Genomic DNA, 25093 nt, shown 5'->3' on the forward strand with positions numbered 1-25093 from the left:
CTAAGCAATTCCAAATGCGCTGCACCACCTGACGGGTGGGGACCCTCCCTTGAGAGGATGTCCACTGCTCAGTTCGCCACTCCAGGGAGGTCCGGAGGGACAATAAATGCTTCTGTGGCCAGATCAGCAGCCAAAAGGCTATGCGGTGTAAGGATCGGTGCAGGGATCGAAGTCCTCCCTGGTGGTTCATGTATGCCAATACTGACATGTTGTCGGTGCGCACAACAACATGTCTGTTCTGGAGGACAGGAAAGAAATGCTGGAGAGCAAGCAGCACTGCTCGGAGCTCCAGCGTATTTATGTGCAGGGATGTCCAGCAGCTTATCCAGGACCCGTTGACTCCTCTGCCTGCCCAGATCGCACTACAACTTAACTATAAATGGCGGATGAAACTGAGGCACAGTGGCGTTAGGTGCTTTATTAAATAATAGAACAAAAGATATAAACCAAAACAAGACATAACAAAAGGCGCATTGGCCAAATAAATAACAAATAAGTATTGTGCTGGTGTTTAAGCCAGTACGCTTAGCAATTGTTATAATTCTCAGTTTATTTATTTACCTCCTCGCTCCCGTTCTCTACTCCTAGAGACTCTCTCTTCTGAGAACAAGGAAAGCTGCAGGCTTTTATATTCTGGCTGAGCTGTTAATTATCTTATTACCCTTTGGCCATAGACTGCACGAGTTTAATAAGGATGCGTGTATAAGTTAAGTTAATGCTAGTTAACTAATCAGTAGCTGATCAGAGACGCATCCTCACAAGGTTTAAAATATAAACAATAACCTGGTGGATGGCGTCTCGCTCGCCGGCCAAAAATTACATAATAATAAACAACAAGATGCATATGCAGTAACCCCAGCTATCATACTAATAGTTTTTGACACAAATACAGCTACACTGTGGACACCTGTTGAAACAGGATCAGACAGTTTTAGAATAGCCTCTACTCTGTCATCCAACAGATAGGCTTGCATGGTGAGGGAATCTCGCCGGAGACCCAAGAAGACCGTACACGGCACTGGTATTAATTGACCCTTGGCATAGTTGAGGGTGAGACCTAGTCTTGCTAGCTGGTTTGTCACTGTCACCGTTTTGACCACTGCTCCATCCTGTGACTGATAACTGATCAACCAGTCATCCTGCTAGGATTCCATTCACGCACATTGAAAAAGTGCAGGGGGCTGAGGAGAGGCCAAAAGGCAGCACAGAAAACTCGAACATCCTCCCCTGAAAGGCAAAGCAGAGATACTTCCTGTGCACTGGAGGGATAAGGACGTGAAAATACACGTTCTTCAAGTCAACTGTTGTAAACTAATTGCCCAGCAGGACAGATTGGAGGATGTGGCAATGCATGACCATCTGGAACCTCCTTTCCCTCAAGTACCCATTGAGGTGTCTCAGGTCTAGGATGAGGCGAAAGCTGCCATCGTTTTTGGCACCAGAATGTATCTTGAGTAGAACCCCTTTCTTTGAGAGGTGTCTTCTATGAGATGGATGGCTTGGTTGAGAAACAATTTCTCTACTTCTTGCCTGAGTGCCAAAGCCTGGAGAGGGTTGTTCATTGATGTAACTGTGATCCCTCGAAAAGGAGGAGGTCCTGCACTTAACTGGTGTGCACGGTGGCAAAAACCCAAGAGTGTGAGGTGCAATTGTGCCAGTATTGCAGCTGATGTTGCATAAATGGATGTGCCTGAGGCCACAAGCTTGAGGGCCTATGCTGGGGCTGCTGAGGCTGTGGAGGATCACGCTGAGGTGGCTGCCTAGGCCGACAGCCCTCTGGAACTATCTATTGGAGCACTGCTGCGTGTGAGCACCATGCTCTGCGTTCCCTCTTCCTTGCAGAAGGATCCAGTTGCCTGCTGCCTTGGTGACTTGTTGATCTGGAGCATCTGGAACAGCGTGCCTGAAAGGAGGCATAATTCAGAAGCCACCTGCTAAGGGAGCGGGGCTTCCTGTAGTATGCAATCCAAATAGATGATCAGGATACTCTCTATAGTCACCAGGCGAGTCACCTGTGCTTCCGTTGCATAAGCCCGCTTCAGATGTGTCTCCGTGTCTCTTTAGGCAAGCCCCCCACTGGCAGAGCCTTGACCAAGGCCGCAATGGTGGAGTCCACTGGGGGAAAACCTGCCAGGCCAAGCTTGTCCAAACCGAGCAGAGTCGCATGCTTCAGCACACTGGGCACTGAGGCTGGATGATCCCAGGAGGAGCGTACCTCCTCCATGAAATCTGGGAACTCTGGGAAGGGCTGAGTGTGAGGAGCCACAGCCTGTATCCTGAATATGGACTGGCGTGGCTCAGCTGTTGTCACCCAAGGGACCTGCAAAAAGTTTGTAGCGCGTCCCATAAGGGTTGACATGGAGCTCAAAAATGTAGGCGTGCTAGCTAGCTTACTGCTAGCAGGTTCCTCTCCTTCCTCCATCTCAGTGGGAAAGGTACCCTCGTTCCAAGAGGCCGCTATGGAGAGCGTTTTCTCCTCCTCTGCCATCTGTGCCGACAATTCCAGCTCACTCCTTTGGGGGAGACAGGGGCTGGTACTGGGACAGGCACTAGCGGACCGTGGTCGGAGCAGCAGTACTCTGCTGCCATGCAAACAGCCTGCTGTCTGCCAACAGCTCCAGGACCTGGGCCATCTGTGCCTTTAGGTCCATAATGTCCCTTGCCCGTCTCGAGCAGTTGACTTGCTTCACCGACTGTGCAGACGGGGAGTGGCTACGAGAGGTTGGCGGCTGAGCCTACACGAAGAGGATACCCTGCGAGGGGCTCTGGGTCAGTTGGAACCTTCAGTCACCATGGCCCTGTTAACCCTTCTGAGAAGCACCCGGGGCTGGAAAATCGTGCAAATGTCACAAAACATCTCACCCCCTAGAGTGGAAGTAGTGTGCTGGACACCCAAGCACAACAAACATAATGTATGCCCATCCTCCTGGGGCATATTCGCCCTTCAGGACGTGCAAGTATGGAACCAAGACATTCCAGCTGGGGTATAACCCTGGAACTGCACACCATCTTGTACTTAGTGAAAGCATGGGAGCACCTAAGTACTGTGTGTACCGAGGTACCCGAGCACTGTGACCGTAAGAAGAAAAAAGACACTCAAAATGGAGCTGCTGATCCCACGAGTGCAAGGGAATTATAGGTTGACTCTTTTCGGAAAACACACTTGGTTAGTGACACAGAAGCTCACCTTACCATAAGTGAGAGGCAAAAGAGGAAATGAGCTCAGTGGAGCGACTGCTTATTCCCTTAGCAGGCGGGAACAAGGACAGTACTCCACAAAGAGGCATATCGGCAGCTCTGATTAAAATGTTCAGCCAATACCTACCTAAGTCAGGCATATCCCAAAGGCATTGGTTGGTGGTCATCTTCAAATTGAAAGGGAACAAAATATAGCACAGGGGTTATACCATGTAGTGGATAATACATAAATAAGAAAACACTGCTGCAGTGAGGTGTGTGTTCGGGTCGAGTCCTGTAGTGGGTCGTAAAAATTGGACTACTAGGATCAATACTGGTGAAAGAGGCAGATGAAGGACACCAGGGTTCTTTTTAGAAGTTGTTGGTTTTTACTGTACACACTCAGTGTAGCTCCAAAAAGTAACAAAGCAATCATTTTCACACAGTATAGAAACAAACAAAACCCTTACCGTGAATGGCTCTAACTAAATACTGGATTTCCCTACCTAACGAGGAGGGGTAATCCCTTTATTAAACACAGGATTTCCCTACCTAACAAGGAGGCTAATCCCTTTACTAAACACAGGATTTCCCTACAAAACGAGTAGGGCTTGTGAAGATTGAGTATCAATTGTGAAGGAAGGAAGGTATCCAAGGTGTATTTGAATGCAAGGAAGAGAACTGGCAAGACACTGGAGGTCAAACAGAAAGGATTTTTATTTGTAATCAACAAAAATGTACTTCAAAAAAAAGTAAACAGAAATAACCATTTTTCTTTTCCAGACTAGACTTCAGCTTTCACCACAGTTCTGTGTTGAACCAGACTTCCCAAGTAAATTATGGCTGCTTGTGGCTGAAGTCATTTAATTTAATCAGCAAAGTGCACACTTTATTAACTTGTATTTTCCTTTTTTTTTTTTTTCAGGTTCCATTAAGATGTCCAGCCGGTGTCACTGTCCACCCCGATAGTGCCGAAAACCAGGTCTATGCATAATACTTGGTTCCCTGGTTTCATGTGTGCAGACAGTCCATGAGTTTTCTCAGTCCATGAGTGGTATTATTGCAAGCAAGAATGGTGAGCTCACAAAAAAATAAACTGTTCCAACACATTGGCTTTGTTTGTGAGTTTGTTCATGACAAATATCAATTCATGTATTGCCCTGGCTGCAGTCATGCACAGGGTCGCTTAAAAGTATACAGAGTACCAGGTTTCACTTAAAATCACGTTTTTTCTTCACCAGCTATACAACACAAGCAGGACTTTTAAACACTCTCCCAGATGTTTGTGCCCTCCTACAACAGTAGTTTAATAAGTGGAACCTTTCACATGCATTTTACAGTCACCGGGTCACGATTTTAAGCTGCCACTGACTGACCCTGGCCATGTACAACTGCAGATCTCTTTCAGGTGAAGCAAGACTTAAAAAGTTGGAAAAAGAACTTGGAAGAATCATGTGGGACATCGTAGGACTAAGCAAAGTATGGTGAAAAGACAAAGGGCTATTAGAACTCAAGATTGGATGTCTTCTTTTCTACCGAGGCATTACAGATGGACAAACAGAAGGCGTTGGATTCATTGTTCACAAGAGAATCAAGAATAACATACTAGAGATTGACAGTGCATCAGAGAGGTGTGCAAGACTGGCAGTGAAAGTTTCAGGGAGGTATGAACTTCAGGTCATCTAAGTATATGCAACAAGAACAAGTTATTTGGATGAAGAAGTCAAAGATTTTTATGAAGTAGTGCAAGAATTACACGAAATTGGGATGAGCCATTATAAGTTCATCATCGTGACTTTTATGCCAAAATAGGAGCCCAGCAAGAGGAAGAGAATTCGGTTGGCAAATAGTGACAGACTAGTCAAATTTGCAGAGAACAAGAACTTATTCATCATGATCACCTTCTTCCAGGAGAAGCCCATCAGGAAATGAACAGGGAGAGGACCCAACTGAGTGAAGAATGAAATTGACTGCATTCTCACCAACATGAAGCACACTGTACAAGATGTCTCAGTACTAAACAATTTTAACACAAGAAGTAATCACAGATGCAAAATACATCTAAACACAGCACTGGAGACAGCGAAACTCGTGATGATGAAATCCAACACAATCAATGTAGAAATGCTCCAGAAGCAAAGCCTGATTCCGTGCTCTTCAAGATCTGCAAAAACATGAAGCAATCAAGGTAAACAAAATCTATGAGGAAGTGACGCAAGTAATTGCAGAAACAGCAAAAAACATTGCTGGAACAAAATGCGACCAGAAGATAACAATTGACATCGTGAAAGAAGGAGATGAAGAACTGACAAAAATACGTATTTTTACAGATTGTATTAAGCAAAAGGAACAATGCATTGGTGATACTTTTACATAAGAAAGGAGATAAAGAAAACCTCAAGAACTGCACATCTATTAGCTTGCTTCCTATAATCTACAAAATTTTTACCAAACTGCTCACCAACAGATTTCAAGATAAATTTGACTCGGCACAATCAAATGAGCAAGCAGGATTCATTAGTGTATTTAGTACAATAGCTCATACATCAAGTTGTACAGCAAATGATTCAAACCAGCAACGAGCACAAACTACCACTTTGCTTGGGATTCATCGACTATGAAAAAGCCGTTGACTCTGTTTACACAAGATCTGTATTAAGGTCTCTGAAAAAACAAGGACTTGTGAAAACATACAGAGACTTCATCAGCACCATTTACAAGAATGCAACATCCACAGTAATACTCCATAAAAACAAGATTGAAAAAGGAGTTCTTCAAGGAGATACAATTTTCCCAAAAGCTCTGAAAGCTTTTCCCAAAAGATGACAAGATGAAATCAGGAAATACACTGGAGCAACGTGGATGAGGGACGCAGCAGACAGGCTTTTGTGGAAAAATCTTGGGGAGGCCTTCATCCATTGCAGTAAGTAATATCAGAAACTTGAAGTTTGGTACAATTAACCCATGTGGGGTTCATTTTTTCATATGCAACAAAAATAAACAAACAAAACAAAAGAAAACCTTTTGAAGGTATTAACTAAACTTTTATTTCACAAGCCCTAACTCAGTACGGGACAGCTAAGCCATTTACCCACAAGCAAAACAGTTGTCAGAGTTGAAGTAAGACAACAAAAAAAAAAAAACAGTCCTTTGTTCACACAGAACAGAAATGATCATACAGACTTTCAGGATTTCTTCACAGATGTTTTTGTGGATGTTCTTATCAATTCTCTCTCTTTGTTCCAATTCTCATACACCTCACTCTTTCTCTCTGACTAGCTGTGTCTGTCCTCTTTTTAAAGGGTAGCCAATTGCCCAATTAAGCATCAATTGTCTACAGATCTGCAGAAACAGCTAGAACCATGAGATCTACTTTGTAGTCCCTACACTACCCCTAGCAGCTGCAGGAATACTTATCAGGCACAGGTATACAGTGGCTTGCGAAAGTATTGACCCCCCTTGGCATTTTTCCTATTTTGTTGCCTTACAACCTGGAATTAAAATTGATTTTTTGGGGGTTTGTATCATTTGATTTACACAACATGCCTACCACTTTGAATATGCAAAATATTTTTTATTGTGAAACAAACAAGAAATAAGACAAAAAAACAGAAAACTTGAGCGTGCATAAGTATTCATCCCCCCAAAGTCAATACTTTGTAGAGCCAATTACAGCTGCAAGTCTCTTGGGGTATGTATCTATAAGCTTGGCACATCTAGCCACTGGGATTTTTGCCCATTCTTCAAGGCAAAACTGCTCCAGCTCCTTCAAGTTGGATGGGTTCCGCTGGTGTACAGCAATCTTTAAGTCATACCACAGATTCTCAATTGGATTGAGGTCTGGGCTTTGACTAGGCCATTCCAAGACATTTAAATGTTTCCCCTTAAACCACTCGAGTGTTGCTTTAGCAGTATGCTTAGGGTTATTGTCCTGCTGGAAGGTGAACCTCCGTCCCAGTCTCAAATCTCTGGAAGACTGAAACAGGTTTCCCTCAAGAATTTCCCTGTATTTAGCGCCATCCATCATTCCTTCAATTCTGACCAGTTTCCCAGTCCCTGCCGATGAAAAACATCCCCACAGCATGATGCTGCCACCACCATGCTTCACTGTGGGGATGGTGTTCTCGGGGTGATGAGAGGTGTTGGGTTTGCGCCAGACATAACGTTTTCCTTGATGGCCAAAAAGCTCAATTTTAGTCTCATCTGACCAGAGTACCTTCTGCCATATGTTTGGGGAGTCTCCCACATGCCTTTTGGCAAACACCAAACGTGTTTGCTTATTTTTTTCTTTAAGCAATGGCTTTTTTTTCTGGCCACTCTTCTGTAAAGCCCAGCTCTGTGGAGTGTACGGCTTAAAGTGGTCCTATGGACAGATACTCCAATCTCCGCTGTGGAGCTTTGCAGCTCCTTCAGGGTTATCTTTGGTCTCTTTGTTGCCTCTCTGATTAATGCCCTCCTTGCCTGGTCCATGAGTTTTGGTGGGCGGCCCTCTCTTGACAGGTTTGTTGTGGTGCCATATTCTTTCCATTTTTTAATAATGGCTTTAATGGTGCTCCGTGGGATGTTCAAAGTTTCGGATATTTTTTTATAACCCAACCCTGATCTGTACTTCTCCACAACTTTGTCCCTGACCTGTTTGGAGAGCTCCTTGGTCTTCATGGTGCCGCTTGCTTGGTGGTGCACCTTGCTTAGTGGTGTGCAGACTCTGGGGCCTTTCAGAACAGGTGTATATATACTGAGATCATGTGACAGATCATGTGACACTTAGATTGCACACAGGTGGACTTTATTTAACTAATTATGTGACTTCTGAAGGGGGTGAATACATATGCACGCACCACTTTTCCGTTATTTATTTTTTAGAATTTTTTTAAACAAGTTATTTTTTTCATTTCACTTCACCAATTTGGACTATTTTGTGTATGTCCATTACATGAAATCCAAATAAAAATCAATTTTAATTCCAGGTTGTAAGCCAACAAAATAGGAAAAATGCCAAGGGGGGTCAATACTTTCGCAAGCCACTGTATATACACACAAACACACTGAACAAAAATGTAAATGCAACACGTAAAGTGTTGGTCCCATGTTTCATGAGCTGAAATAAAAGATCCCAGAAATTACGCACAAAAGCCTAATTTCTCTCAAATTTTGTGCAGAAATTGTTTACATCCCTGTTAGAAGAGCATTTCTCCTTTGCCAAGATAATCCATCCACCTGACAGGTGCGGCATATCAAGAAGCTGATTAAACAGCATGATCATTACACAGGTGCACCTTGTGCTGGGGACAATAAAAGGCCACTCTAAAATGTGCAGTTTTGTCACACAACACAATGCCACAGATGTCTCAAGGACCTGATCCTGAGGCCCATTGTCGTGCCACTCATCGGCCGTCATCACCGCATGTTTCAGCATGATAATGCACGGCCCCATGTCGCAAGGATCTGTACACAATTCCTGGAAGCTGAAAATGTCCCCGTTCTTCCATGGCCTACATACTAACCAGACATGTCACCCATTGAGCATGTTTGGTATGCTCTGGATCGACGTGCAAGACGGTGTGTTCCAGTTCCCGCCAATATCCAGCAACTTCGCACAGCCATTGAATAGGAGTGGGACAGCATTCCAAAGGCCACAATCAACAGCCTGAGGCAAATGGTGGTCATACCAGATACTGACTGATTTTCTGATCCATGCTCTTACCTTTTTTTTAAGGTATCTGTGACCAACAGATTCATATCTGTATTCCCAGTCATGTGAAATCCATAGATTAGGGCCTAATGAATTTATTTCAATTGACTGATTTCTTTATATGAACTGTAAAATTTCAGTAAAATCTTTGAAATTGTTGCATGTTGCATTTATATTTTTGTTCAGTGTATATATATAGTGAAACTTCCTCAGTGCTATTTTTACTGTTCCCACCTAAACACAATTCATGAGTTAATATTGAAAATAATAAAGGCCCTACCTAAATCGTGGCAAGATCTTTGACAAATTCAACTCAATTGCGACCAAAACATGAAGGATATCAAAAATGTAGTTCTAGTGACTAAGGGCCCTTTTTCAAGAGATGCAATGGCGGAGTGGGGCTTGTACAATTCTTTTTGGGTACAAGGACAGAGTCGCAGCTTTGATTTTCAATATCAGTTGCACTGAAAAACTAGCCTTGCATCTGTGCAAGGTTTTAATGCAAATCGGTGAAATGTGTTAATGAGGGTAACACAATTGTGTTAAGTTTCTTAAGTTTGTAACTCATGACAGCATATGTGATTTTGACACTTTCTATACTTAACCTCTTGTGTGCTACGGACGTACCTGGTACGTCCAAAAAATAGCTTCTCCAGTGCTAAGGACGTACGTGGTACTCCAACTGAAACATGGTAAAAAAAAAAACGAATTGCCATTTTTTCACTCGGGGTTGCTCGTTGAGGAGTTATTACATAACATATTCAGCAGTTGATTTTAATTTCACTATATTTCAACAAAACAAAATATATTTGATGTGACGAGTTGTTAATTGTAATTTACAGCGTATTTGAACACAAGCGGTGGCTGACTTTGACTTGTACTGTGAAACATCCTGAAATAATTTAAAACAGTCTGTGTGTAACTTTCGTTTTCTTTTCAATGAGGATTGATAATAAAAAAATTTTACCTTTCGATTAGTAGCTGTTTTATTGACCTGTGTTTCAAGAAATTAGCAAAAAACATCTGCCTGCTTTATTTGATACATCTTGTTTTGTTTATATGACGGTAGAGGAAGATACTTCCTGCTCCTGGCTGTCATCACATGACACCATTGTAATGTATCATGTGTGTGGGAGGTAGTGCAGTTCAAATCTTTTTGATTATTTATTTGTCGTATTTGTTTATTCTGATTTATTTATGTATTAAATATGACAGCAAGAACTGTGTTTTGTATATGCATGTGATGACATAGCCGTGTGTTTGTTTTTATATTTATATTGCTGTGTGGATGGGAAGCTCATCCACATTAATAATATAAACCTTGTGCAGAAGGACTGCAGTACCTGGGTGTGTTTTGCTTCCTAGTTTTGGCCTGACATCACCACTCAGCCATATCCTATCTCAGGTACATTTATCTATTATTTGCAAAGTAAAATAACCCTTTTATAAACAACGCAGTACAACAAAACCCTTCAAATGATGATACAATAAGTTTTGACAATACAATACACAATACAATAATCATTTTAAAATGATTTCTCTCTTTTGTTAACTCAAGATCCACTTATGTTCAGAAATACAGCCCTTCAGAAGAAAGCTGTTATCCGTAACATACTTATGTGACATTCATTTTTAAATAAGACATTTTACCATTTTGTTGGTGCTGTTGTCTTCATTTTAACCCTTTCACAATCTAAAACACATCTCAAATATAGTTAAAGTACACCTTACATTGGGGCACATTCTGATATTAGAAATGGAAGCAATGAAAAGTTGTTAATCCACCCCAAACTTTTGGTCCTGTTGGATGTGAAAATGTGTATATTTAAATTCTTATTTGAAGTAGCATACCCTGGCCTGAGGAACTCTCTGACATAAACCAGTATCATAGCAAGAACTGCAAGACATGTAGCTTCTGGCGGGGTTTCAAATACAAATTACAACCAAGAAAAAAACATGTCTATAAACTTACTAAATGCTTATGGCTGAGAAAATGAATGATAAGTATACTATTACCTTTGAATATATTAAAAATAAGAACATTGCAGATTACCTTTTTTTATAAAGTTCCTAAAATAATTGAAACATTTGTAAAATAAAATAATACAATAAATAAAACCATCATAAGGCACACAATTATCCTTTATTCACACAGCTGTACCCTAATTAAGACTTAAATGTGATTAATTAAACATTGTCAATATTCAAGAAAAATTCTACATTCCTTTAAAAAAAGGAATATATAGTGAAATGTTTACTAAATAAAGGTTTTACTGCCTACTATTGTTTTAATCCATGTGAACAGGACCCAGAATGGCAACACAAATTTAGATGACTTAAATCACGACAAATGTTATCATTAAAATACAAAACGTAGTCCACATAAATGGCTAGTTTCACAGACCCCAATTGGCACTAATCTTGGTACTTTACCTAAAATAACATGAGGTAGTGCAAGATTAGTTCTTATCGGGGTCTGTGAAACCAGACGTATATGTTTGTGTTTCCTGCTTTTAACATGTAAATGGCTGACAGCTCATTTTCAATATGCTTTTTACATTCAGTCAAGTAAAGTGTCATATCCAATCCAAGATTCCAAGGAGGCGGTTGGTTCAGTGGCAGCTGTGATGAAATAATGAGGCAGACCAAGCTGGAGGTTGAAAGGCACTTAAAAGCAGCTTATTGTCTTTTATGTACCCCAAAAAAGTCGAGCAGTGGCAGCCTAATATAGCCCAACCAGGCTGGTCATTGGCCAACTAAGGTTTCCCCTAATTAGCATGCTAGCCCCCCAATCCCCAACTAACTATATTCCCACCCAATCATGCACCAATCATACCACATTAATAAAACAGGGTCTCTGGTTTGGGTCAGAGGCAAGACGGCTGGGTTGGAGGGATGGGGGTATAGTGGCCCAAGGATGTCCACTCCCACTCGTTGCATTGGACTGCCCACTGGACATTGCTGCAGCGAGGTATGGGACTGCCCCAGAGGACCTTTGCGGGCAGCACACTGGCTGCAACTGCAGCAATGGTCTTCAATATCCCTCCAATACCGGCTCCAGTAGTAACACTGTCGCAGGCGTTGCAGGGTCTTGTTCACTCCAAAGCGCCCCACCCCAGGGGCCCCATGGACATCCTGCAGGACCTTTGACTGGAGGACCTCAGGAACAACCAGACGCAACCTTGTCTTTTCCTATGCTGGCGTGACCCAGCACCTCTGCAGCACTCCTTCTCGAAGTGCCACACTGTCCCATTGTGACGAGAGCCCCTTGGTGACTACAGAATGAGCAGCGACCTCCTCCCAGGCTGACCATGATCTTTGCCAGCCATTGAAAGACCGGTTCTAGATCCTGTTCTCCCTCCTGTTGCTCTTGCCACTCTATTGCAGGCACAGCGCAGATCTCCCCGCACTCCCTCATCTGTCCAACACCCTCCGCTTAGGCTCCCAGATGGTATGGCCCCTCCAACCCCCCTTGCTCCTCACCTGGACATTGCGCCAGCATTGGCATGCCTCTCTCCAGCCCTATGCTGGATGATGAAATCAAATTCTTGCAGCTGCTCTAGCCCTTTGGGCTCCTAAAAGTTGATCAGCTACTGGAGTGAAGCATGGTCGGTCCGCAGAAGGAAGTGCTTCCCACACAGGTAAGACCGGAACTGTTTGACAGCCACTACCTCAGCAAGCAGCTCTCAGCGACTCATACAATATCTCCGCTCCTGTTTGCTGAGGGTGTGGCTTTAATACCATGTGTTCTCCATCTGGCTGCTTCTGGGAGAGCACTACGTCAAGACCTTGGTCACTGGCATCCGAGTCTAGCACAAAGGGGTGTTCCAGCCACAGCAGCTTAAGAACAGGTGCCTGGGTCAGTGTTTGCTTCGGGTTGAGAAAGCTTTTTCATAGGTCTTATCCCAGTCAAAGGGCTGGCTCTTCTTCAAGAGTCGGTGGAGAGGGGAGGCAATATGGCTGAAATAGAGAACGAAGTGGCAGTAATAGGAGACGAGCCCAATGAACCCTCGCAGCTGGTGTTGGTCAGCCGGCCTGGGCCACTCTCTCACTGCATTGGTTTTTGATGGGTCAGTCTTGATCACATCCTCTACCAAAACGTGCCCCAGGAAGTAGACCTCCTGATGCATAAAGCTGCATTTGTCCAGGTGCAGCTTAAGTCCAGCCACCTCCAGTCACTTTGACACAGTCTTCAAGTTTTCCAGCTGCTCAAAGGTAGGGACATGCATTAGCAGGCCATCGAGATACACCAGGCATGCTTGAGGGTGAATGCCAGCCAGTACTCTCTCCATGAGATGTTCAAACATGGCAGGGGCATTGCACAGCCCATTGCGTTGCACTGCCAGTTGAGAAAGCCATTTTGGAATAGGCGTTCTGGGAGAGCTCAACTTGCCAGTTACCACTGCAGATGTCCAAGGAGCTAAACCTGGAAGAGCCGGTGACCAGGTCCATCGACTTGTCTCTCCGGGCTGGGGTTATGAGTCTTTCCTCATAACCTCGTTCAGGAGGCGGTAGTCCACACAAAACCGCATCTCAGTCTTCTTGAGGAGAAGGACAAGAGGAGAGGCCCACAGGCTGCTTGGCGAGTGGAAGGTGTGGCTGATTTCTTCAGGCTTGATGACGAAGCAGTTGGGAAACTCGGCCAGCAGTGCCCGCAACTGGTCCTACTTCTTTGGGCTAAGCCCCTCGCAGCTACAGCGTCAGACTGCTACCACTGCCGGTTTTGTCTCAGGCATGGTGGCGGATTACTGCTTCATGCTGGTCTTCTGTTACGTAGCTGGGGCAGGGGAGGGCTTTGAGGAAAGGGCAGTGTTTGTGGTAACGGCGGCCTGGAAATTCTGTGGCAATTATCATTCTAATTAATTATATTTAATCCATTCCCTGGATGGTAAATTCTTTTTTTTGTGATTTAAGTGAATTAATACACTATGTTTGTACATTTACATGTTTAGAAGAATACTGTTTTTAATAATAAAAATAATAATATTTAACATATTTTCCCATTGAAAACAATGTTATTTTAATTCCAAACGGAACCATCTCCATCGTTCACCAGAGGGCGGATGGCACCATTTTGACCAGCTCTTGAAGACAATACAAATTATGTGGACATGGTGTCTGTCTGTCACTAGGGAGTTAGGGATTTATATCGTTCTGTTATCTGTTTCAAGATGCAAGGTGTAAACAAAATCTGTTTGAGGTGGGATACTTAGTTCTGGTAAAAATCAGCATTTAAAAAGGTAAACCTGCCCGACCTTCACAGCAGGGATTCTCTCTAAACAAATTGTACTCCGGCTTTAGATAAGAGTTTCAAGATCTCATCAGAGTCGTTTTAACAATACAATTCAAATGGGTATATTCTCATTTAAGAAAATATAAATTGTAATTTTTACATCACAGTACACACCTCCAGCAGGTTGGTAGTAGTAACTCTCACTTTATAAGTGAACTCTGGTTCACTGTCGCTGCCTTCAGTTTCTCCACGTATGCTCCACTGATCAGACTGGCTTGAACGTAACGTGGCGTGGTAGTGGCTCTTCATCCAGGAACACCTCTTCAGTGGACTGGGCATATATATTTAAGGGCTTCTTTTAGTGTGCTCTGCCTCTTCAGGCGGACCTAGTCACGTAGCTCTGGGGGCTGTATGCTGTGGAGGAAGATGTCTAGAGCAATTCTCTGGCTAAAGCTGGTGGGCTTGTTACTGTACACTTTGCAAGAGAGGCGAGTAATGTCAGTGGCCAGGGCCCCTAGATTTTCCCCTCTAGCTCTGCATTTATTCTGAATCTGATCCTGTAGCTGGTAAAGTGATTCACTATCTCCGAAGCAGAGCGTCAACTAGGGCAGGGTAACTCACTCTCTCTTCCATTTTACTCAAAATCTTTACAAGTCCCGGTTTCAGGCACTTCCTGTAGCGCAACACACTCTAAAAGCCTTTTGTCAAAATAACGTAAACAACTGCTTTCAGTTTATGGCACCTGCAGTGAAAACAAAATAAAATAAAATAAACAAGGGTGCTCCCGAATGGCACATCCGGTAAAGGCGCTCCACATGAAGTGCAGGATGCACCCTATAGCCTGGAGGTCACCAGTTCAGTTCCAAGCTCTTCCACTGCCAGCCGTGGATGGGAGTTCTCAGGGGGCGGTGCACAATTGGCTGAGCACCACCAGGGGAAGGCTTAGGTCAGCCAGGGTGTCCTCAGCTCACTGCGCACCAGCGACCCCTGTAGACTGGCTGGGTGCCTGCCTGCAAGCTATGTGGTCCTCCGAAGCTGTTGCTCTGAGGTAGCTGCATGGCAGGCCTGCAGAGTGAAAAGAAGCAGACAACTGATAACACATGTTTCAGAGGACGCATGTGTTCATCTTTGTCTCTCCCGAGTCAGCGCTGCGGTTGTAGCGTTGAGCCAGGCTTAAAAATGGGGATTTCAAATTGGGAAGAAAATGGGGTAAAAAACAATTGGTAATTCAAAATTTAAAAAAAAAATGATAATAATAAAATAAACAAGGTTCTAGGGTAATCAAGCACATACATTTTCATTTAGTTTATATTCAGTATGATTCTACAATTGTGTCTAATACGGTAATTTTGTAGCTGTTCAGTTCTGGCGGGAATTAGCCCAGAAAGAGCAGTGAGAGGCAGCTGCAAGCATACAAATCCACCAGGTTAAACCACATCAACAGTGTCAGTAAATAGAGCCTGACGCAGTGAGTAAAAAAAAAAAGAAAGAAAGAAAGAAAGAAATATGCCAAAACGTAAATGTAGTTTTGAATGATTTAATTCATTATTATTAACGTGTAACTCAATATGGCTACTTAAACTTTTCAAAGAAATTACAAAGTTGAATAAAACAATCGAAATAGCATGTGTTACAACATATAATACAAGATCTTCTACTATCTATTAAAATACATTTATTGCTAAGAATGAAAAGTTAGAAATGGTCTTCTCTGAACCATCACTTATGTCTTACAAATGAGTATTCAAAACTAAATATGGTAAACCAAGATACATTTTCTATCTGTTTAGAACTGTTTGAGCTGGGGGAGTAAACCAGGCGGACACTGTGCACAGTGTAATAATATAATTAGATCTCAGACCAGGGCCGGATTAAAGGACGTGGTGGCCCTACACTAACCCATAGATAGATTGTGGAGCTGTCACATAAAAACGTGAGCGACCGCTACCGAGGGAGAGCCACACTTGTCCGCTTCTCCCACCTTTGGCACCATGGCTGCTTGCTGCTTCTGCCTGCACCGCCGTGGGAAGAGTACCTGCCACTCCCACCTCTACCACCAGAGGGAGCCTGCCTGCAGATCCCACCACCACCATCAGACGGAGACTACTTGCAGCTCCCATCTTCTCCAGCAGAGGGAGACGACCTACAGCTCCCACCTTCACCAGCAGAGGCCTGGAATGCCTTGGGAGGTCTGCTCACCATCACCTGGGGAAGCCTATTCTGCCTCGCATGGGGTTGCCAGCTCTGTCTTGCCTGGATTTGCCTGTGCACTACTGCCCAGGGATTTTTTGGGGCTGGAGGAGCCAGCCAGGGAGCCATCGATAGCTCTGCTAGCAGAATTTCTACTGTCAGCTGGAAGCGGTCAGCATTTCTGCTATCAGTTAGGAGGCCAGCAGCATTTCCGGTGAGAAGCGCTAAAAGCATTGCCAGCTATGGACCCATTGAAACCTCCTTTGTTGGCCCGGGACTTTGACCGGGACTGCTGGGTTTTTAAAGTGGGAGGTGGCCATTGAGGCCAGGTGTTCTGTGCACAAGTGGGGGTATGTGTGGTAGAGCTGTGCTGGCCATTTTTATATATTTGTTTATTATTATTGATTTATGATTTATGTAAATATAACTGGAAAAAAGCCTTATTGTTATAAATGTGTATTGTTATTATAGGTGTCGTATATTGCCTGGAGTTGAATGGAGAAGAACAGCTTCCTGTTGAGGTAATCCTGTGCGGAAGCCCCGCCAGGGGCCTTGATGCGCACATAGCAGCCATCAATAGCTCCCACAGCCTTGTTAAAGGCTGCGTTCTGAGCCAGACGGCCAAACCTTGCCCAACGCCATCCAGCAACTCTGGCTTAGGGAACGCAATAACTCTGTCCAGCAGTCCAAGCACCTCACTTGAAATCTTGTGCACTGCTCTGTACACTGTGCTCCTCGGGGTACCAAATATGTGTGACACCACCCTAAAAGAGAGCCCACGTGCCAGCCAGTACACAACAATCAGAATCTCCAGGTCATGTCCCCAGCCATGGTCCCTCTCTGTGTGGATAAGGCGCAGCAGAGCATTCACTGACATTCTTGACATGGGGAAGTCTGGCTTGAGGTTTTGCTCCACGTCAAAGTATACCCTTATAACAAGCACACTCTGGTTCAGTCTGGTGTAAGAGAGCAGATGACCTGTCATAAATGTTTGTGTCACATTTTGATTCTGTAATTATTTATTTATTTATTTATTTATTAAAAAATTCTTATCATTTGAAATTTTTATGTGGCCTGCACACTTTTATCATTTCCATTATATGTTTTTGCAGTGATTAATAAATTAGTGTAGAACCTTTAGCCATTTCGTAGTGATACTGAATATAAAGCAAAATATATTACCTATTGCAGCAGTTCTCAAACTACGGGGTGCACCTCCCTTGAGAAGTGTCAAGGGAGGCAAGAGCTGTGTATTCTTTTTATTTGGGGGGGGGGGGGGGGGGGGGGGGGATGATTTGAAGAAAATAACAAATTATTATATATTTTAAATGTATTATAGTTAAAAATAACTAAAATAAAATGACGCAAAAAGCTTTTGTTCAACGTGCTAATGTTCCTTAGCAACTGTGAAACGTCACACGTACATTGCGTGGTTCCCCCTCCCCACCACCCCAAGTAAACTTAAAAACAGTATCAGCAGCGCGCTTACAGTGAGAAACAGCTTTAATGAGAAATTGGTCGTTTTGTGACAAAGGGAGAAAAACATACAATACAAGCTGAAGGGAGGGCAGCAGTGGAGGTTCCAGCAAAACTTAGAAGCCAAAAATATAACGAAGCATATCTAAAACAGGGCTTTACATGGAGCGGGTCCAGCCGTGCACCAAGACCTCATCCTGTTTCATGCGGCGAAATACTGGCATAACACAGTATGCAGCCCTACAAGCTACGCCCTCATCTCAAAACAAGACACCCCACCTGAATATCTAAACCCGTAAAGTTTTTTCAGAGGAAGCTCAATGAGTTTATTTCTTTATTTGTTGTATTCATATAGCACTTTTTATACAAAAGTATTGCAAGTAGTACATAGCAGAAAAAAAATAACAAACCACAGTACATTTATATAGTATGTCACACATACAACTTCCACATCAGACCATTTAAATAATAGATTTAAACAACAGAGGAAGGCTGTCTTCATAGACAGGTACTTCAACTGAGTGTATGGGCTCAATCGGGGCCTTTGTGAGAGACCCCAGTACAATATCAAGGTTCCACTCGGGGAAGACAGTCCTCCTAGGAGGGCGTAAACTCCGCGCTCCCTTGAGAAACCGGGTCATCACAAAATGTGCACCCAGAAATATTGAATCTATGGGGGCAAAGCATGCAGAGATAGCTGCTAAACTCACTTTCAATGTGGAAGGTCTTTTTCCAGCATCAAGCAGTTTTTGCAAAAATTGCAAGATAACCGGCTTGGGGCAAGAAAGCAGGTCATGACTTGTAGTCAGAAAGCAAATCTGGAAATACTTCCACTTGTACGCATACAGCGACCTAATGGAGTCTGCCCTAGTGTAGCCATCACCACGTCAGATAGCCTTAGGGCTGTCCAGCAGTTCTTTTCAGGGCCAGACTACTAGAAGAACTGTTGCTTTCTCTAACCAGACCTTCTCCAGGAAGGGATAGGGTTAGGGTTAGGGTTAGGTATTGATGGGAATGCATACAGAAGCGTTCTGGGCCATTCGTGCGGAGGTGGGAAGATATCCTCCACCATCTCAGGGCCGCTGAGCATGTGCGAGACACTGTCAGACGATGGTGTCTGTCACGCTTCGGGTGTAATGGAACGCATTGAGTCACGCTTTGAGTGGACGCATGCATAGCAGACCCTGCTCCATGGCTGATATGGCCGATAAAACCAACAGTTTTGAAAAGCTTTGATCCCTCTTGAACAGGGAGACACTACCCTGACGTCAGACAGGTATGAACACATCATACTGGCATCCACTCGGAATCACAAGTACGTTGTGCACTGCACCAGTCAAAGCCTACTCCTTGCATTGCTGATGGTGAGGCCCAGCCTCGCCAGATGCTGTGTCACCATTGACTTGTGAACTACTGCTTCCTCCAGTGACTGAGCACAGATTAGCCAGTCATCTAGATAGTTTAGTACTCTGATCCCCTGCAGCGCAAGGGGGCCAGGATAACATCTACTCTCTTTGAAAACGTATGTGGGGCTAGGGAGAGGCTGAACGGCAGCACAGAGAACTTGTAACTCTTCCCTGAAGGTGAAGCGGAGATACTTCCTGTGCACTGGACGAATGGGAACATGAAATACGTGTCCCGTAAGTCCAAGGTGGTAAACCAGTTGCCTTGTCGGACAAACTGGAGAACGTGATGATGAGTCAGCACTTGGAACCTCCTTTCCTTTAGGTCTAAGATGGTGTGGAAACTATCGTCCTTCCCGGATACTACGAAAAATATCTCGAGTAGAACCCCTCTCCACAGGAGGTGGGGTCTACAAGACGGATGGCTCACTTGCACAGCAAGGCTGCTGCTTCCTCTTTAAGTACCGAGACCTGAAGAGGGTCCGACATGTGTGCAAAACCACAGTGTACGGTAGCGAGCACCCAGGTATCTGAGGTGCAAGCATGCCAATATTGCAGCTGTTGTACGGTAAAGGGGGTCTGAGGCCGTAGCCCTTCAGGGCTTCTGCTGAGTCTGGGGTGGAGCTCTCTGAGGGGCTGCCTAGAGCGACGGCCCTGGAATTGCCTCTTAGAACACTGTTGTGGAGGGGCTCTGTTTTCCGTTGCCGCTGAGGCCTGCAGGCGGTGCCTCAGGTCACCCAGCGGGGCATTAGGTAATGGGACCATTCTTGTGATGGTCCTCATCTAAAGGGTTTGCCAATGGCTCGACCTAGTTTGCACTGGGGTGTGGGGAGGGAGCAGAGCGGCCACCTGCCGAGATGCCTCATGCTGACGGAGGGAGCGCTATAGGATCTCCTCCACAGCTGGACCAAATGTCCTGCGCTTACGCTGCATAAGTCCTCTTTAGGTGTGTCTCCATAACCCTACATTAAGGGTTAGGGCATGTGGGATCTCTGGACGATCCACCCGCTGGCGGAGCCTCAACCAAGGCCGCAATGGTGGAGTCAACCGGAGGGAAACTTGCCAGACCCAGTTTCTCTGCGTCTTCTAAGAGTGAGCCTAACAGCTTGCTTCAACACATTTTGCGCTGATACCAGTCAGTCCCAAGAGGAGAGTACTTCCTGCATGAAGTCATGAAACTGTGGGAAGGGTTCCACCGCAGGAGCTGCTGCCTGTGTACGGAATACGGACCGGAGGGGCTCTGTTAGTGTTGTCCAGGGGATCTGCATGAAGCTTGCACCATGCCCCCTCAGTGCCGACATAGAGCTGGACAACGGTGGCAAACTCAGAGACAACCTCTGAGCTAGGTTCTGTCACAGTCAATGGTGCTGGTTCACCTTCTTCCTCTATCTCAGTGGGGAAGGAGTCATTCCAGAAGGCCGCTAACGATAGCATGTCCTCCTCCGCCATCAATGGCAGCAATTCAGGCTCGGCTTGGGCTTCTGTGGGAGGCTCAGTGGCCGGGGCTGGTGTGGGTAGCAGCGGGGCCGTGACCTGTATTGTTACCGCAGGAACTTGCTGCCTAAACAGAAGCTCAAGGACCTGTGTCATCTGCTCCTTCAAGTAAATAATGTCCCTCGCTTGTTTTGAGTGCTTCACCCTTCTGGCCTTGGGGGAGGGGCAGCGACTGCGAGGAGCCTGAGCACAGGGGATCTCCTGCAAGGGGCTCTGTGAGAGCTGAGTGAATGGCAAGTGCTGCTGACGGCTCGGCCATGGGAGACTCAGTGTCTGACCTCATGGCCCTCTTGAGCCTACGCTGATGTATTTTGGGCTGAAGAGTCACACATAGGTCACAAAAATCCTCTCTGCCCATAGCTTCCTGAGCATGTTGGACTCCCAAGCACTGCACACAGAGTGAATGCTTGCCTGGAGTAGCAGCTTCACACTGCACGATGAGCAGGGGTGGAACCACTGGATGCTCAACATGGTGCTTGTTAATGTTGTGCATGCACTGGCGCTATATTCGCCAAGTGCACCAAGCAGTATGCATCCCAAGCACAGCAAACACTGGAGTGCTGTTTGCAATTGGCTCTGTGCGCACCAAGTGACACACACCGTGCGCACGGCTGGGACTAGCTCGCTAGAGCTGTGAGCACCAAGAGTACCAGGCACCAAATGCACCAAGGGTACCAGGCACCAAATGCACCGGGAACCCTAGCCTGGCACCATGCACAACAAGTGTTTTAAACACCGGGTACACCGGGTGTACCGAGTGTCCTTACTTAGTACTGCACGCACTGGGTGCAATATGCCACGCTCAGTGCATGCACCAGCCACTGAAGCACCGAGATGCAGTGCTCCGAGCATCGGTTGTACCGAGCACCGTGCGTATCAGGCACTGAATGTACCGTGTGTCGTGTGCACTACATGCACCGAACACTCTGTGTATTGTGCACCATGATTCTGGGAAAGCGGCGAGCCAGCTTTCAGTACTAATGCAAGGGAAATACAATCCATTCGATTCCACTTGAGAAACTCTTTTCTATCAACATGGTCAGCTCAACACAGAAGTCTTACCATACCGTCTTGAGAAGGAAAAAAAAAATGGCTTGCTTTGGATGATAGTTTTATCCCCTCGGTGGGTGGGATCGAGTGGATTATACCAGGAAGGGGCAGCTCTGGTATAGAGAGCGCAGCGATACCTACTCAGTGGGCAGGTATATCCCATAGGTAAAACATTTATTTCTATTGCAGTAGGCTAGTCAGATAAAGTGACACTTTTATGTTCCTAACCGCAGTATTCAGATGATTTAGGGTGTTATATTCTCAAAATATTTTTAATCAACATTTTAATTTTAAAATCCTCCCACGGAGTTCTTTGTTTGTTCACTGACATTTTTTTTCCGTTTCGTTACCCATTCTCACACACACACACCCTGGCTCTGGGCAGCTACCATGCCCTCCCAGTATCAGGTTCGAAAGGATGCTGGCACGGCATTGTGCTGACACACCAGGGCACGGTATAGAATTTTACAAAAATGATGGTATTAGTAACTAAACGAGGTATTCATTTCTCTGAAGTCTTTTCACAAAGATGTTGTGCATATACAGAATTGAATGTAATGATCAAAGGACTGTAGATGACGAGTCACTTTGGTATTAAGTTCTGTTTCTTGCATCTAGTTAGGAAGAAAATATTGTTTTAGCTTAGCTTCTTTTCATGTACATAGGGTGAAATTTGCCCTAAAAGGGAAGCCTGGGTTGTTTTTCCACTGCAGAGCAGAGCCGTGCTAATGATGTCACACGCAATGAAAGACAGTTGTTGTTATTAATTGTTATTAATTAACTCCAAAACAAACAAACGGTGTTCAAAAATCAATAGACCAACGGTACAGCTATATCTTGTATCGTTACATTCTGTAAATATATTTAGGAAAGTCTTTAAGCAACATAATTACTAATTATATCGACTAAAGTTAAATGAGTTCTGTTGAAGGGGAAAAAAAGGTTTTAAAATCTGATTTGCCAAAGATACCTCGTTTAAGAACAGTTGTTGGTTTTTCTAGTTGTTTTTTGTTTGTTGTTTGTTTGTTTGTTTGTTTGGGTGCTTAAAAAAAGAATCTGAGAGTGCAACGAGAGCCTACATACTATATTTTTGTAAATACGTTTAGAATTGATTTATTTTAGATTATTTTAAAAGAAAACAGCAATCCCTAATAATCTGTTCAAATAGGAGTTTTTTAATGTTAAATGTACTATTATACAATAAAATCCGTAATAAAATGTCACTATAACAATCCAACTTGCTAGTTTCCGAGTAAAAAAAAAATTGAACGAGTATTCGTATAATTTGATATTCTCCCTGTCTTGTTTAGCTGTCAACTCAGCGCCACCTCTCAGTTGAAACCACACCCTCGTCACTCTCCCAGCTTCATAGCTGCGTGTCTTCAGGAATACGGGTAGGAAAAAAAATGATGCAGGCGGCTAGAGCGTGTGCAGTTCCTGCTCAACGTGAGGACGCCAGCATACGTAAGGGTGTGAGTGAGGAATTCTAGTAAGATGGCAGCAACAGGAAAGTGATTTTATCTGAAACATACAGTCACCCTACAAAGAAGACGGGAAGGAACGGGAATTAATGTTGTCATTGTCGGTGTCGAAATGGGGGGTTATTCACTGATAATATGGCGAAACTGACAAAGGGATGGTTTCTGGTAAGTAATACATTACAGAAAAATCAAAGATGCAGCTTCATTGAAAATAAACAGAAACTGTTGCTAAATAAAAAGCCAGTTAAGTAAAAGGTTAATTCTGGCAATACTGGAGGTCGATTTCATGTTCTTTATATATAAATGTAGTGTCATTTTCGGTTTACATGGAAATGCATTAATGATGAGGGATATTGTGTAGCTGGACTTGGAGATCCAGTGACGTGATAAGAACACATTGACGTTTACCCCACCACGGTAGTAAGGTCACTGATGAATCAACCATTAATTCATTATCAACAAATAGAGTTGGAACATTGTAATTACAGTGCGTGATAGTGTTGGTAATAATGAAGCACATGGTTTTTTTTTTTTTTTTTTTTTTTTTTTTTTTTTTTTCCCCCACCTGTCTGGTGGAATATTGCCAGTAGTTGATATGAACCAATTTACTGTGTGTTATAACTGATGAGTGCGTACACTATGCAAACATATAAATGTAACCGTACCGTGATACCAAGATATGACAGATAGTGAAAGTAAGCTGGGGCAGTTGTTGTTTGTCTGATCATAGGAAAGTAATGTAAGTGTGACTTGATATGAAATGTAATGATTAATTCTGTCACGTCATCGATGCGAGTTCAGCTGTTTCCACCGGCGTAGAGAGAACGTAGGGAGGTAAAAACAGGGGCAGTAAATGTAACAATAAAAACACAATTTTGGTAATTACTCAGTGTGAATTTAGTGCTGAATTGCACCAGTTAGAATTCACGGTAATAAGCAAAGCATTTCCCACAACGGTTTATTTGCACTGTAACTGTGTTAATATGGTTTACATTGTGCTGGTAATTTACAACAAAAACAGGTGTTGGATAGTTAAATGAACGTTGCAGTAGTTACCTCATTTAACTAAGTAACTTCCAAAGCTGGCCTGGGTAACACAGTGGGATTTCCCTGGGAAGATGAAGATTAACATTGGTTGATTTTAATTGCATTCATCAATTTGTTTTTGTTTTTTTGTTTTAAAATATATGCATGTTATATTATTAGTATAGTTATGTGTAATGCAGTTTTACTAAGTTATTGAACATTGCGTGATATGAAGACTGAAGCACTAGGTCTTTTTTAGAAGAATAACACAATGGCAAAGTGTATAGGATAGACAGATACTGTAGTATGGTGGCTAAATGAGAGCCAATATGAATCTCTGCCAGTAAGTGGAGGTTGATAACTAACGAGACACAACTGTTTTTCTAAGTGAATGTAAGTTTTGAATATGCAAACATAGACCATGGTAAAGTAGTACACTACAGTAACTGACCCCAGCCCCCTGGACTGTGAGCTCTTAACGGTGATTAGTCTCTTGCTTGATCCTACTGCACTTATTTGAATCATTCATCAGTTAAAAGTTTACTCTGATAAATATATGCAGCAAAGTCAAAAGAGCTACAATATTTAGGTCTAATTTTAGTAGGGCAGGGCAATGTATTGATGCACAGAATCGTTGGAATAACAATCGATGGATTAAATAATGCCATCAGACGTTTGGAAGTTTTTTTTTGTTTTTTTACAAAAGAACAAAATGGAAAGGTAACATGCATTGTTTGTGGAGTTTTAATGAGCTTCTGTGGCAATACCACCAACCTGCGGGATCATTTAGTAAGACAGCATTCGACAAAACATGACAGCGGGAACACAAGTAAAAAACAAAAGGAAGCAACCCCTTCAGCGACAGCTTATT

At 43.8% G+C, this 25093-nt stretch overlaps 1 protein-coding gene across 2 annotated transcripts in view; it reads left to right on the forward strand.

Moving 5' to 3' along the window:
* Positions 1 to 23087: 23087 nt before the first annotated feature.
* Positions 23088 to 25093, forward strand: part of LOC121320447 (FTS and Hook-interacting protein-like) — a 77564-nt gene continuing 75558 nt past the window's right edge. For both annotated transcript variants that reach the window (XM_041258779.1, XM_041258782.1), the window contains exon 1: positions 23088 to 23361. The gene's annotated coding sequence lies outside the window, so the exon portion shown is untranslated. The remainder of the gene's footprint in view (positions 23362 to 25093) is intronic.

This window comes from Polyodon spathula, chromosome 9 (assembly GCF_017654505.1).
Source record: "Polyodon spathula isolate WHYD16114869_AA chromosome 9, ASM1765450v1, whole genome shotgun sequence".
Classification (NCBI taxonomy): domain Eukaryota; kingdom Metazoa; phylum Chordata; class Actinopteri; order Acipenseriformes; family Polyodontidae; genus Polyodon; species Polyodon spathula.